Genomic DNA, 12,508 nt, shown 5'->3' with positions numbered 1-12,508 from the left:
CGTACGGCAAAGTTTCTTGAAAATGTACAAAAAAAAACATTAAAAATATTTTTTTTAAAACGCACGACTTTTGTTGACGTCACTGGTTCATATGAACCAACCAATGATGTGACAGCTGTGAAGGATATCCAGTCGGCTTACCGTAAATGGATAAATGGGAAAAACTAACAGAGAACAACCCCTGACGTCACACGCGGAGTTATTTCAGAAATACAAAACTTCAAAAAATCAATGCGCTGATAATACAATAGGTAAAAAATAAATCAAATCGGCTTAGTTTAATAATCTATTAACAAATAAAAAAAATTAAAAGACACTGAACTTCCTAATTAGGTAGATCTTTTACATTATTCTAACAAAAATATTTGAACTGCAAACGTTTATTGGTGCAATCATTTTGTTAGACCCATGAAATTAGTTGAAAACACATTAAAACAAATTTTTAAAAATTGGCTGAAGTTGTAAAAAGGCATAAACATTGAAAACATTAACTTTGGTCTCAAAAATTTCAATAAACGATATTAAATATTTATATTTTACCACATAGTCTTTTCTGTGTCTACCGGCCTCGAGACGTGGTACCCTTTTCTTTGTCAGGTGCCCTTATTACGCTAACGTGCAAATCCCAATCCCAATATACGTCTTTATCAAGTAGTTGCACAAATATATAAAACAAACGTGCGGATGGGACACTTGCTGTTAAAAACTTGGACATGCACCGATTATAGTGAAAATCGGGAAGTCGGTAAGTTGTTATATATCGTGGTTATACAAGTAAAAGTGACTATATGCAAAAATGACGAAATTGAGATTATTGACTTTTTGACATCTTATTAGCATAATGCATGACTGGTAAAAATGCCAAGTCAATCCGACCTTCCAAAAAAAAATTTAAAATATGTGACCATTTGATAGAAGCTCACAGATTTTTGACAAGTAAAACTGACCAACACACATCGTCACTTTCATTAGTAAATTTAAGACCCAAAGAATTGACCAAGTAACATTTTACATGTAGGTAGATGTCACAAGTGAAGAGTTAGTTAGAGTTAGTAGTTAATAAGTAAGTAAACGTTTTGTATTTGACAGATATGTTTATTTTTATGTTCATTAACCTGTCCGGGAGTGAGTTTCTGCCGACAAAACTGTATCTGGGGAGTGAGTTTTTTTTTCATGTTTTTTTTTTACTTTTTATAATTTTATATCATTGTCAATGCTATAAGCAACATATTTTCTTGAATAAAAATAATAAATTATACCAGTAAATATGATTTATTTCAAAATTATCGATGTTTTATTTCATGGGTTGTCAACCATCGGTTTTACAAGCCCAAATAATATTTCTGAAAATAATCGGACGTACATGTACGCCCATACTCCATTGATGAAAATTTTGTTTGGACGACCATGTACGGCCATACTCCCGGACAGGTTAATAAAATTTATTCTTTAGATTATTACAAAACACTTCTTAATTATTTGTTCTTTTTCATTTATTTTGTATTTCTGTGCTTATTAACCCTTTATAAATTAGAAAAATCCCAAAAACATTATTTATTTTTATAAAATAAAATAAACTAAAGTACTAGCTCCTTCAATGAACGAAACAAAAATGTTTATCTGCAAAATTTCATAACAAATTTTACAGGCAAAATTGACTAAGTTTTTCAATTTTTAATTTTATTAAAAAGTGATAATGATTTTTAAATACGTTTATGCTTTAAATTAAAGTTGAAATTACCGTTCATATAATGTACAATTATCAACCACCTACTGTCTGATCTTTGAGAAGCAATTGAACTCTAGAAAAACAGTAAAATGGCTCCCCTGAACATTATTGATTTTGTCACTTGGTCAATTTCTCTTGTATGCCCACAATATATGAATCCAACAGCAGCAGTCAACTCTTGCAAACCACTATATCCAGAACCGATACTCGATATTCCAGACACAAACGATTCATTTAAACTCATTTCATTCGATCTGTCCTCGCAACAATTTACAGAAAAACATAATCCACACATATTACATTTTAAATTTAATATAGAATTAAAGCCATGCAACTTTTCATCCACAATCACCATATTCGTTCCTTTGCAATCAAACATGGAAGAATGAGAAAATATTTCCTGGATTTTAGTGGAAAATTCCTGGATGTCCACAACTCTCCTGCCTTCCAACTGAAAGGGGTGTAATGGCTGTGCTAGCAGTTCTGGAACTAGCTGTTTCGCCTGAAATAATACAGATTAATTAATAATCATAATCCAATTTAGATCTCATTAGCTATTTTAATGTAAATACTTAAAATATTCCTACTTCGATATGAATACTAACCTGACAACCGTCATCTTCTAGAATATCAGTTGAAAGACATTTCGCTGGAACACCCTAAAACATTTCAATTTGCATATTACCCAAAAGGCAAATATAACCCTACTTATTGATAGTCAATATTTAGAAAATAAGGGTTATAATAATTATTATTTGTACTTTTTTATTGTGAATGCAGACAATTGGTAGAATTCTTTGTACTTTATTACTTAATTAATTATTGTACTTTATGTTTTTAAATATATAAGAGTGTATACTGAGACGCGTTTCGTCTTGTTAGGACATTTTCAAACGACGGAATGCGTCACAATATAAACTCTGGTCTTTTTAAACAAATAAAGTAAAATAAAAATCCAATAAACGTGTTTTATTTAGGGATTCATTACCAAATTCAAACTTATTTGTACATTTAGTATTGTTTTGTAAAATGTTGTAGGAATTTTATTTATCTAAGTAAATAAGACAATAACTTACAGTGTATTCTCCACAGGCCTTAGTTAATTTGAGCTTTTTTGAATCCTAAAATAAGCAAATAATAAACTGTTACATTTATTTGTAATGGTGATACAATTATTTATGTAAATCAAATGTCTGTCCTTTGTATTCTAAATTTTAATACTAATAAATTAATCAAATCCAACTTACATTGCATTTCTCCTTTGGAAATTGGGATTGATTTAGTTTTCGTTTTGGGACTAAAGCATATGGTTTTTTCGGCATTGTTATGATAACATCGGTCACTAAATATTCCAAATTTATGGATTAAAGTATCACTCGTCTTTGATTTCTATAATAAAGTAATTCTGATTGATAGAAAATATTATTAGTCTGAGTGGCCGGCTAAGCAAAACGTGAGCAAAACGTCAAACAATCACAATGAAGTTGGCTGCGTTCACGACATTGTAATAATTATATGGCTGTTTAGTGTACACTTTTGTACATAGTACCTACCGAGTGCTGGTATGTCCTAGATAAATGTGCAATTTGACCGTTTTTGTGTACGGGTAAAATGACGCCGTTAATGGTTATTTGAATATGACGTGAAATTACATTTTTGAATGATTTATCAAATTCGAACAAACTATTCATTCAAAAAATAACTTGGTTTTGATCCTGGTTTAAATTGTGTAAGAAGGAACACAAAAAATATATGTTTCGAACTAAATTTGGTTTTGAAAAAGGCATTAAAATTTTGAGCACAGAAAACACGTCCGTCTGCGGCCGCTCTGAGGGCCGATCTGAATGTAATAAAAATCCAAATAAGACATTGTTTAAAATTGAATATTACAACTAGAATTATCGTATTGAAAAAAAATAAAAAAATACAGTTCTATAAAAAAAGGTTTTAACTAAACTATTTCAATATTTTTAATTTTTTTATGGTATTACTGATTGCATAATTTTACGTTGAAATAAAGGAAAAAATTATGTGATTTAAAATGCTTATATTTCTTTTCAAAAACAAAAAAATAAGATTCTGCCGCGGCCATCTCCTTTTTAAATTTATTATCTACAAATCATTATTAAAAATTTAAGTTCAATACTTAGTCTTTATTGAGATCCCAGATTAATAAGCTTAGTCTAAATTTGAAATGGCGTAATCTGCCGGTCTAAAAGTAATTATGCATAAATATAAATATAAAATATGAAAAAAATACAGTTCTATAAAAAAAGGTTTTAACTAAATTAATTCAATATTTTAAAAATTTTTATGGTATTAATGATTGCATAATTTACGTAGAAATAAAGGAAAAATTTACAAAAATTTATGTTATTTAAAATGCTTATATTTCTTTTCAAAAACAAAAAAATAAGATTCTGCCGCGGCCATCTCCTTTTTAAATTTATTATCTACAAATCATTTTTTAAAATTTAAGTTCAATACTTAGTCTTTATTGAGATCCCAGATTAATAAGCTTAGTCTAAATTTGAAATGGCGTAATCTGCCGGTCTAAAAGTAACTATATTTTAGTTATATGAAACTTTGAAGTACATTTTTTGATAGAAATACCTATAAAAAATATTGTTTTTATCTAATATATAATTTTTATTTTTTTTTATTGGGCGATTTTTAACAAACATTCGTTTTAAAATGGCAAAATCGTATGATTTCCTAATTTTGCGTTCGTTTTACCAGACTACAGCCTTAACTAACTTTTGTTAAATCAATCGAGGTTACAGTTCTGAAATGGACACTACACTTCTTCTTTCTGTTTACATTATTTTATTTTGTTTTGTAGGAAACCTTAAAAAAAATGTTTCTTTAGGTATTTTTGTTCTAATTATAAAAAGTATATTATAATAAATTGAAAAAACACTAAAACATGTACTCTTCAATGTATTTAAAGAATTTCGAATTAAATAATATTGTGAATTTTTCTACAATGAATTAATAATGATTTTTAACCAACGCGTAGGTACGTCAAGTTTGATGTACAAGAAAGTTTATAAATAAAATTTAATTAAAACGCGATTTCGATGTCTATTTCAGCCATAAAACTGGTAAAGTCAAGAGCACAAAATTTCTATGGAAGCAAAACAACAGAATTTACTTTATTAAGACTGTTTAACAATCTTTCCGCCCAGGTAAATAACTCAACCAGTTTCAAGCAATGAAGCATAAGATTAAAGGACTTTTTTATCGAAAATCAAAACTTTAAAGTGAAAGATGTATTGAACTTTATTTTTCCTTTTTTTTATAAATCCCCATTATTTTTTTTTATGTTTAGTACTTATAGTTTAATTTATGTGTTTATATTTTATTTTAGGGTCCCTTTTTGTTATTTTTATTAGTTTAGCGCGATCTAGAATATGTTAATTTTTTTCAATAAATTAAAAAAAAAAAAAATTTGCTTACTTTTGCTTTATAAATAATTTTTTTAAGAGCCAGCCACATTTTGCGAATACCAAGCGCGTGCGCCAAGCGATAAAAAAAAATATTCTTGTAGGGTCAAACGTATTTTTTTTATCTAAAAATGGCAGAATCAATAATATATTGATATTAATTTGAAGTATTTTACAAATCCATTCAGATTAAATGTGCTACACCTATGATATTTTTAGTCACAAATCATAAAAATATTGTTTTCTCCGTCACAAATGAACCTCTGTTAAATTTCAGATTTTTTTAAAATTGTCGAATGAACTTCACACAATATTTGTACCATTAACGTATAAACGAAAAGATATAATTTTAAGAAAATGTGTTAGTTTTGTAGTTGTATCACCAAAAAAGGTTTAAGTTTTAATGGATAATGATCTTAAAGTGCTAATGAAGTCATTTCGAGTTTCGTGAGTGATATTTAAAAACAGCGTTCGTAAAATTGCACTGTAATGTGAATATAATTACGTGGTTGATCTCTCTCCATTAATTTACCGCGTTAAATAATATAATTGAGGATCATTTTTTCAAATCACGCTATTCGCTGAAATTTGAATTTTTCGGGAGAAAAATTTTTGTGATTCGCATCAAACCGCGTGAACAATCGTTATTTAAAAAAGAATCACCTTATAAAAGCCTAAAAGTAATCTCATTTTATGCTTTTCATTTTCTTTTATATTTATAAACACGTAGTACAAATAGATGGTATTTTGGAAATTTATACTACTCGCAAAATTGATATGCTTCTCAAAACTCGATAATTGCCTTAAAATGCATTCGTGATCCATTTTAAAATTACGTAATTTTGAAAAAAGTTGGATATTTGCAAGAATTTATAAAAATAATTTTCATTTGTATAATTTGTTTTCTTATATTTTTATATAGGGTCAATGTGTCAATAGTAGATTAAGTTTAGCAAAACTGTAATTTTGTAATGGTTTGAAATCTGAAATCTGGTTTGAAATCTGAAGCCGAAATTTGGTATCACCGTAGATCAATTATCGTTTTTTGGTTTTTATTGTTTTTTTTAAGATTTACTAAAAATATTAAGATTTTCGACGGTTTTATTAAAATGGGAAACGATTCACTATATACTCTTGATCGGGTACAATGGATCACAAATAAATCAACAGTGGCTCGTTCTAGAACCCAGTGAATCATTCAGAATATTCACAAATAATTGAATAAATAAGACAAACCACATAACCCTTTTATTAAAAAATTGAGCCTCGATAATTTTAAAGTGGCTTTTAAAAACGTAAAGAAGGTAATAATAACTATAAAATAACTTCATTAGCCAAAAAAAATACTTCAAAAACATCCAACAAAAACATACTTTTATGGCTTAAAGAATATTTCAAATCAATAGAAAAGTATAAACATCATTGTTGTCAAGTAGTACTACCACTTACACTTGGTTTCGACAGTATTCGGAAATGAGATCCTTTGTACCCGAAGCGGTCATTTTGATTTTCTGATCCAACAAACACAAATTATTAAGTTTGTTCGTGATAGTGATACTGTAAAATGTTATCAGAATACACGTAATTTACACTCCACTGATGGAAGTACGAAATGCTCTTATAAATGTCGACCGTGTATAAATAGTAGTATCGAATTTAGTTGTGTCACTTTTTTCACAAAAATACAATCCTCTTTATCTCCAAAGCAGAAATAAATAAAAAGCAAATAAGGAGTTATGACTAATGGGAAAAAATGAAAGACTTTGGTAAAGCCGGAGTCTAATGTAATTTTTAATATTTATTTTCATCCATACGATTTAAGTATATCCATATATTTGTATCGGATTGTGGTCCCGACCAGAACCACAAAGCAGCATATTATTTTTATACCTACCTCTGTATATTTTTGTACAAAACTATTTTTTTAGTTGTAAAATACTTCCTATTCAGTGTAAAATACTCTTCAGAATTTTTTTCTTCGACATAATTCTAAAATGCTATTTGTATTTAAACGTTGTGGTTAAAATCAATGGACTTTAGACAAACTTATAGAATCGGGTTGTGGTCCCGTGGCTAGTGTCTCGGACTCCCGGATCAAAGGTCCGAAGTTCGAACCCCACTCTACTCCAACTTGATTTCCGTTTTTTACAGTAAGGTATTTACAACTCGTGTAAGGCTGAGGCAAGCATTATCGACAAAATCAAGACAGGAGCCCTGCGCTGGTTTGGACATGTAGAAGGAATGAACAGCAAAAGAACGGCTAAGAATATTTACAATGCGAATGTTGATGGATGCAGAAATAGAGGTAGATCGAGAAAGACATGGCATGACCAAATCCAACAAATACTTGAAGATGGACATGTCAAAAGTCGGAATAATCGACGCGCGTGCATGAAAAGATGTATGAATGTAGGAGAAGCGAGATTTGTATTCAAAGATAGAGTGATGTGGCGTTCTATTCTCTCTGCCTACCCTTACGGAGAAACGGCGCGATGGTTTGTTGTTTTTGTTGTTGTTGAAAATGGCCACCAAACATCGAAAAATTTAAGTTAATCATAAGAACGCTAGTATAAAAAACAACATATATATTTTTATTTATATAAAATACTGCTGGTTTTAAATTTATTAAATAAAAACCTAAACAAGCCAAACAAGCCAAATCAAAACAAAAGGCAAAGAGCTCGTTTTGAAAAAATAGTCCTCGATAATTGCTTTTTAATGGATTCATGCACATAATTATGCCGGAATAAATATGATATAAAAGAATCTTCCAGAGCTAAGTTACAACTGCTTTATCTCCGCTAAATTTAGTGATCTCATTTGAAAGTTTCCCCTACGAGCTAACCTCGATTACCGAATTTATTGTCTGGATTACTTAAGGTTGAAGCCAACGCAGCGGCCAGGCAAGTTAAACGAAGATAAAATTGCCTCGGATTTTTTCCAGCGCCTACTTAATGATTATTTACTTTGCGTTATTTTGCTCTTACATAAATTGTATTTACTATTTTAGAGCCTATCTTCTTTTATGGCTCTTATTATGATCAAAGCGCTGTCTTATTAAAAAAGGAATCATAACATTTTCTTATGATGCACAGTGTTATTAAAAGTTTTATGTTTTTTACACTATAAGTTATAGTTACCGAGTTTGTTTCGGTTATTCTAAATAAGTAATAAAAACATAAATATGCAGTACCTACACACATTACTCTCCAACGAGGTATTTACATTATTGTATCATGAAATAGATAATTTATTAAAAAATATAAAATATTTTTTTAATAACAATATCGAACAGTAATATTCTGTAGGTGCCAATAAGGAACATCAGCCCTACGGGAAATAGGATACAAAAATGATTTCTTGTGCGCAGCAAAAATTGGAGCATTAAATGTACGGCAAAGTTTCTGGAAAATGTACGAAAATATTTTTTTAAAATGATAACGCACTACTTTGAACGACTTGAAAGGTTCATATGAACTAACCAATGATATGAGAGCTGTAAAGGATATCCAGTTTGCTTACCGTAAACGAACCAGTTAGAATAATTGACAGATAAGAAGCCTCTGACGTCACACGCCGAGTTATTTCAGAAATACAAAAATTGGAAAAATCGCTGATAAACCAAAATATAAAAAAATGAATCTAAATAAATTATGCTTAGTTAAATCTAATAACAATTATTTTTATTATTTTAAGACATTGAAATTTCTCATTTATTTTTTCTGGTAAAGTTTTATTATATTAATTCCATTTTATTTAAAATAAATTTTTATCTTTTATTTATCCAATTTATTTACTTTTTAATAAAAATTTCGTGATAAAGATAATAATTCAGAATATTTTTAACGTACAACAATATTTTATATCAATAGTTGGCCTCGTTATGTAATGTTCAGCGTGTTTGCCTAGCATGCAAGAGGTCTCGGGTTCGATTCCCGAGATGGTTGACATGAATTTTTTTTTTTAAAGTTTTTTTTTCAGTAAAGTATTTCATAGTCCCTGCACTGACGCCTGAAGAGTAAGACTGATAATCTCACATTCATGTAACAAAAAATGATCAAGATATGCTGCGATTGGTCTACCAATGCAGTGTGCTCCAGAAGTCGAGACGTCATTCATAGTAGTTCATGTTTATGGAAACCATTTTTTTTTTTTTTTCATACACTTTCGAGAAAGTTCTCTTAACAAATAAATGCTCTAATTTTTACTGCGTGTAAGAAAAAAAATCATTTTTCTCTAGCACTGAACTCCATCATTGTAATTTACAAATTAACATAGGCATGCAGAAGATTTTATTTGATCCACCGAGGCATACTATACTGAAAATTCGTCTGTGAATGTTCTTTCAAAATCTTTCCGAAGGAATCTGTTATGTTAAACAGAAAACATTCCTTGCCGATCGCTAATTTTGGTATACTTCCTTCTCGGCTCTTCAGAAACCCTATCTCATTCATTTACCTCTGGTTGGAAGTTTAATCAGATTGTGTTCGGGCGGAATGGGCTAAAAAGGAAAAAAACCCGAAAAGTTCACCGCTCGGTTTCATTTGTGAGAGTGGATTGAGAGAGAATACGGTGGATAATGCTGCAACTTTATAAACTTCCTTCCCTGGAATCTGGGCAACGACAAATTGGGCGCCAAATGGCGCTTGTACCTTGTTACTTTCAATTAAAGGTATAGATAGTCATCTAGGAGTAAATGGCCGGCTTTGTAAACATTCTCTACGAGAGCTAAATGAAAAATATCTTTCATTTGTTCGATACCAGTTAATAAATATATATTATCTGCCGCGTGTCCAGGAGAAATGAGAAATAAAGTTCGGTATGCGAAAAAAACTGAACTCTGGACGGATGAACGGGACTCGATGGTTAATTAAATTATGAAATAGATTCCACAGAACTGTTATCTTTATATTTATAATTTCTCTGTAGGTGTGATGTCACTGAACTCCTTCTAAATTACTAAACCGATTTACGTGCGGTTTTTAGAGAAATATAGATATTTGCACTGTGCGTGTTCGTAAATATTAAAATCATTAATCTAATGTGTAAAAAAGAAGTTAGAAGCGTAAATATTTTATTCATCGATCTACATCGAGGAAATGCATAGACAAAGGAAATTTTTTGTTTTTTTGGGTATCAAAAAAGTTTGTTTTTGAATGTTTACAAGCAGCATTTGTTATTTGTGGATCTCAATTAGATTATTTCCTTAAATTCCTTATAATTTCAATCCATTTATTTCTTTTTACTGGATTTTTGGTAATAATAAAATACTATTAAATTCAATACATTTTTTAAAATCGTATACCCAAATAAGTACACCCCTCTGTTGGTGAAAAGACCGGAGTATGACGTTTGCAAAAAGAATGCCATATATGAAAAAATATTTATTTTATGTTTTGGAATTCAACCATAAACAAGTACCTACTTAAATTTAATATTTAAATATCAACAATTTTAAGTTTTGGAATAAGTACCTCGGTAAATATTTATTTATAAAAAGTATTTTTCCAAGGCAAGCCAACGTTCGGGTAGGACAACGTCTTTCGGGTCAGCTAGTATCCTATACAATTAAAAATACCCAGATTAACCAGTATTTTTTAACCATTGATCACATCTGTGTAAAAATGAATATCAAAAATATTTTTTACTTAACCTGTAATGTTTTGACTATGTCCAAATATTTCAAGACATGCTGAATTTCCTCCCTTGGGAGTTATTTAGGTCTAAATTTATTGCGACAGAGAGGGAAAACATTTTCGAGAAAGGAATATGGAAGTGTAGGCAGTCTAAAAGTCTAGACTGCCTGGACTTTCAAAATGTTAAATTTGTCAAAATTTCAATATCTCTAAGATATAACAAATAAGAACAGAAATTATGAACATATAAGAGATGGAAATGTTGATAGTCTAGGCGTGTACGGTGCTTATGACTTGTCATTCTTACATTTTCACATTTACTAAGAGAGTGCGGATACTATACGTGGTTGTACCCGTCTGAATTCATATTGGGAATGCTTGGGTACAATAGTTTGGAGGAAATAAGAAATGCATACTTGCTTATGTATTTTTTCCGACTAATCCGTCTTATGACGATCAACTTAGGTGTAATAGAGAGTATTTTTCTTTATGTTCCTAATGATTACCTTATACATAGACAGCTTAAGCCGTTTTATCTTCCTGCTTGCAGAACTAACCTGCTGATGGTTATGCCAGTAGGAAGAGCAATGTTTTTACTAGACCGTATTTCTTTGGATATCGACATCTTCCATATTAGTTAAAAAAAGTACAGAGAAGAGAGCATCCTTTTTCTATAATTGCAGGGTATTTCTATTGATGTAATTGTAGACGAAGAATTAAAACTGGAAAAAAACTGTAGTAAACATGAACACAATACGAGAATATCAGAAAACTATCACATACAACCTTCTGAAACGAAAAAAGGACAATCGAAACCAATAAACCATGGACTGAAATAATACAATAATCTACTAGACAAAACTAAACCAAAGACTTTGACAACCCTTACAAAAGATGTTAAAAATATTATTATTAACAGTAGAATGTAAATTTTAAAAGTAAAAATATTTTGTTTTATGTATATAACTCGTAATGGTTTATCAATGAAAATTTTTAATTACAAAAATTAAAAAGTTTACCCATCTTTGTTTATTTAAATTTAAGTATAAATTTTTACGTGTTATGTATGCATTGAAATATTTTCGTAATGTGCATAAACGTAAATAAAATAAATAAATTGAAAATTGGCTGATTTTGTTGGCAATTTTACACAATGTGTAACTTCCACATTATCCACCTCTCCACTTGTTTTTCTCATCCTCAACCTTTTTACAGTGCTTTTCTTTTCTTTTCTTATTTCATATAATTTTTTTTCTATTCATTGTAAAATATGCTCTATCATTATATTTCGGAAAAACTTTAGCTGGATTCATTTACTGTTTTTTACATAAATTCTATGTTTTTTTAAAATAAAAATAACATATAAATTACTGGAGACAGTAAAAATTATACCTATGACAATGTACTTCTGGGAGTGGAAATTCATTGCAGTCAACATTTACACCGTAGCAAATGTATAACACAATATGTAATTAAAAATATCGTGTTTCGTATTGTTTCATTTTATTTCAGGTATTGGTACCATGGCTTGATTGACTGGATCTCGATAGTTTCGTTTTATTGTTTGTTCATTCATTTTGAGGACCTATCATAGTTCCTCAAGGCTGGGAGTATGTTAAGTAAATAACAGCATTTATCGATACTATTCCTGGTCGATTACCTTTCGTTCCCATCCTTCTTTTGACCCATCCTTATGG

At 29.7% G+C, this 12,508-nt stretch overlaps 1 long non-coding RNA gene across 1 annotated transcript; it reads right to left on the bottom strand.

Annotated features, from left to right (window-relative positions):
* Positions 1-2,338: 2,338 nt before the first annotated feature.
* Positions 2,339-3,163, bottom strand: LOC148274765 (uncharacterized). The gene is made up of 3 exons (XR_015824206.1): positions 2,977-3,163; positions 2,806-2,850; positions 2,339-2,388 (listed from the first exon to the last, which is right to left on the bottom strand). It is a non-coding gene; the product is annotated as an uncharacterized LOC148274765 (long non-coding RNA).
* Positions 3,164-12,508: the final 9,345 nt, after the last annotated feature.

This window comes from Micrasema longulum, unplaced genomic scaffold (genome assembly GCF_059751315.1).
Source record: "Micrasema longulum isolate JH-2025_06_02 unplaced genomic scaffold, ASM5975131v1 h1tg001590l, whole genome shotgun sequence".
Lineage (NCBI taxonomy): Eukaryota > Metazoa > Arthropoda > Insecta > Trichoptera > Brachycentridae > Micrasema > Micrasema longulum.
The sequence above is the reverse complement of the archived record's forward strand: the minus strand, read 5'-3'. Positions and strand labels throughout refer to the sequence as shown.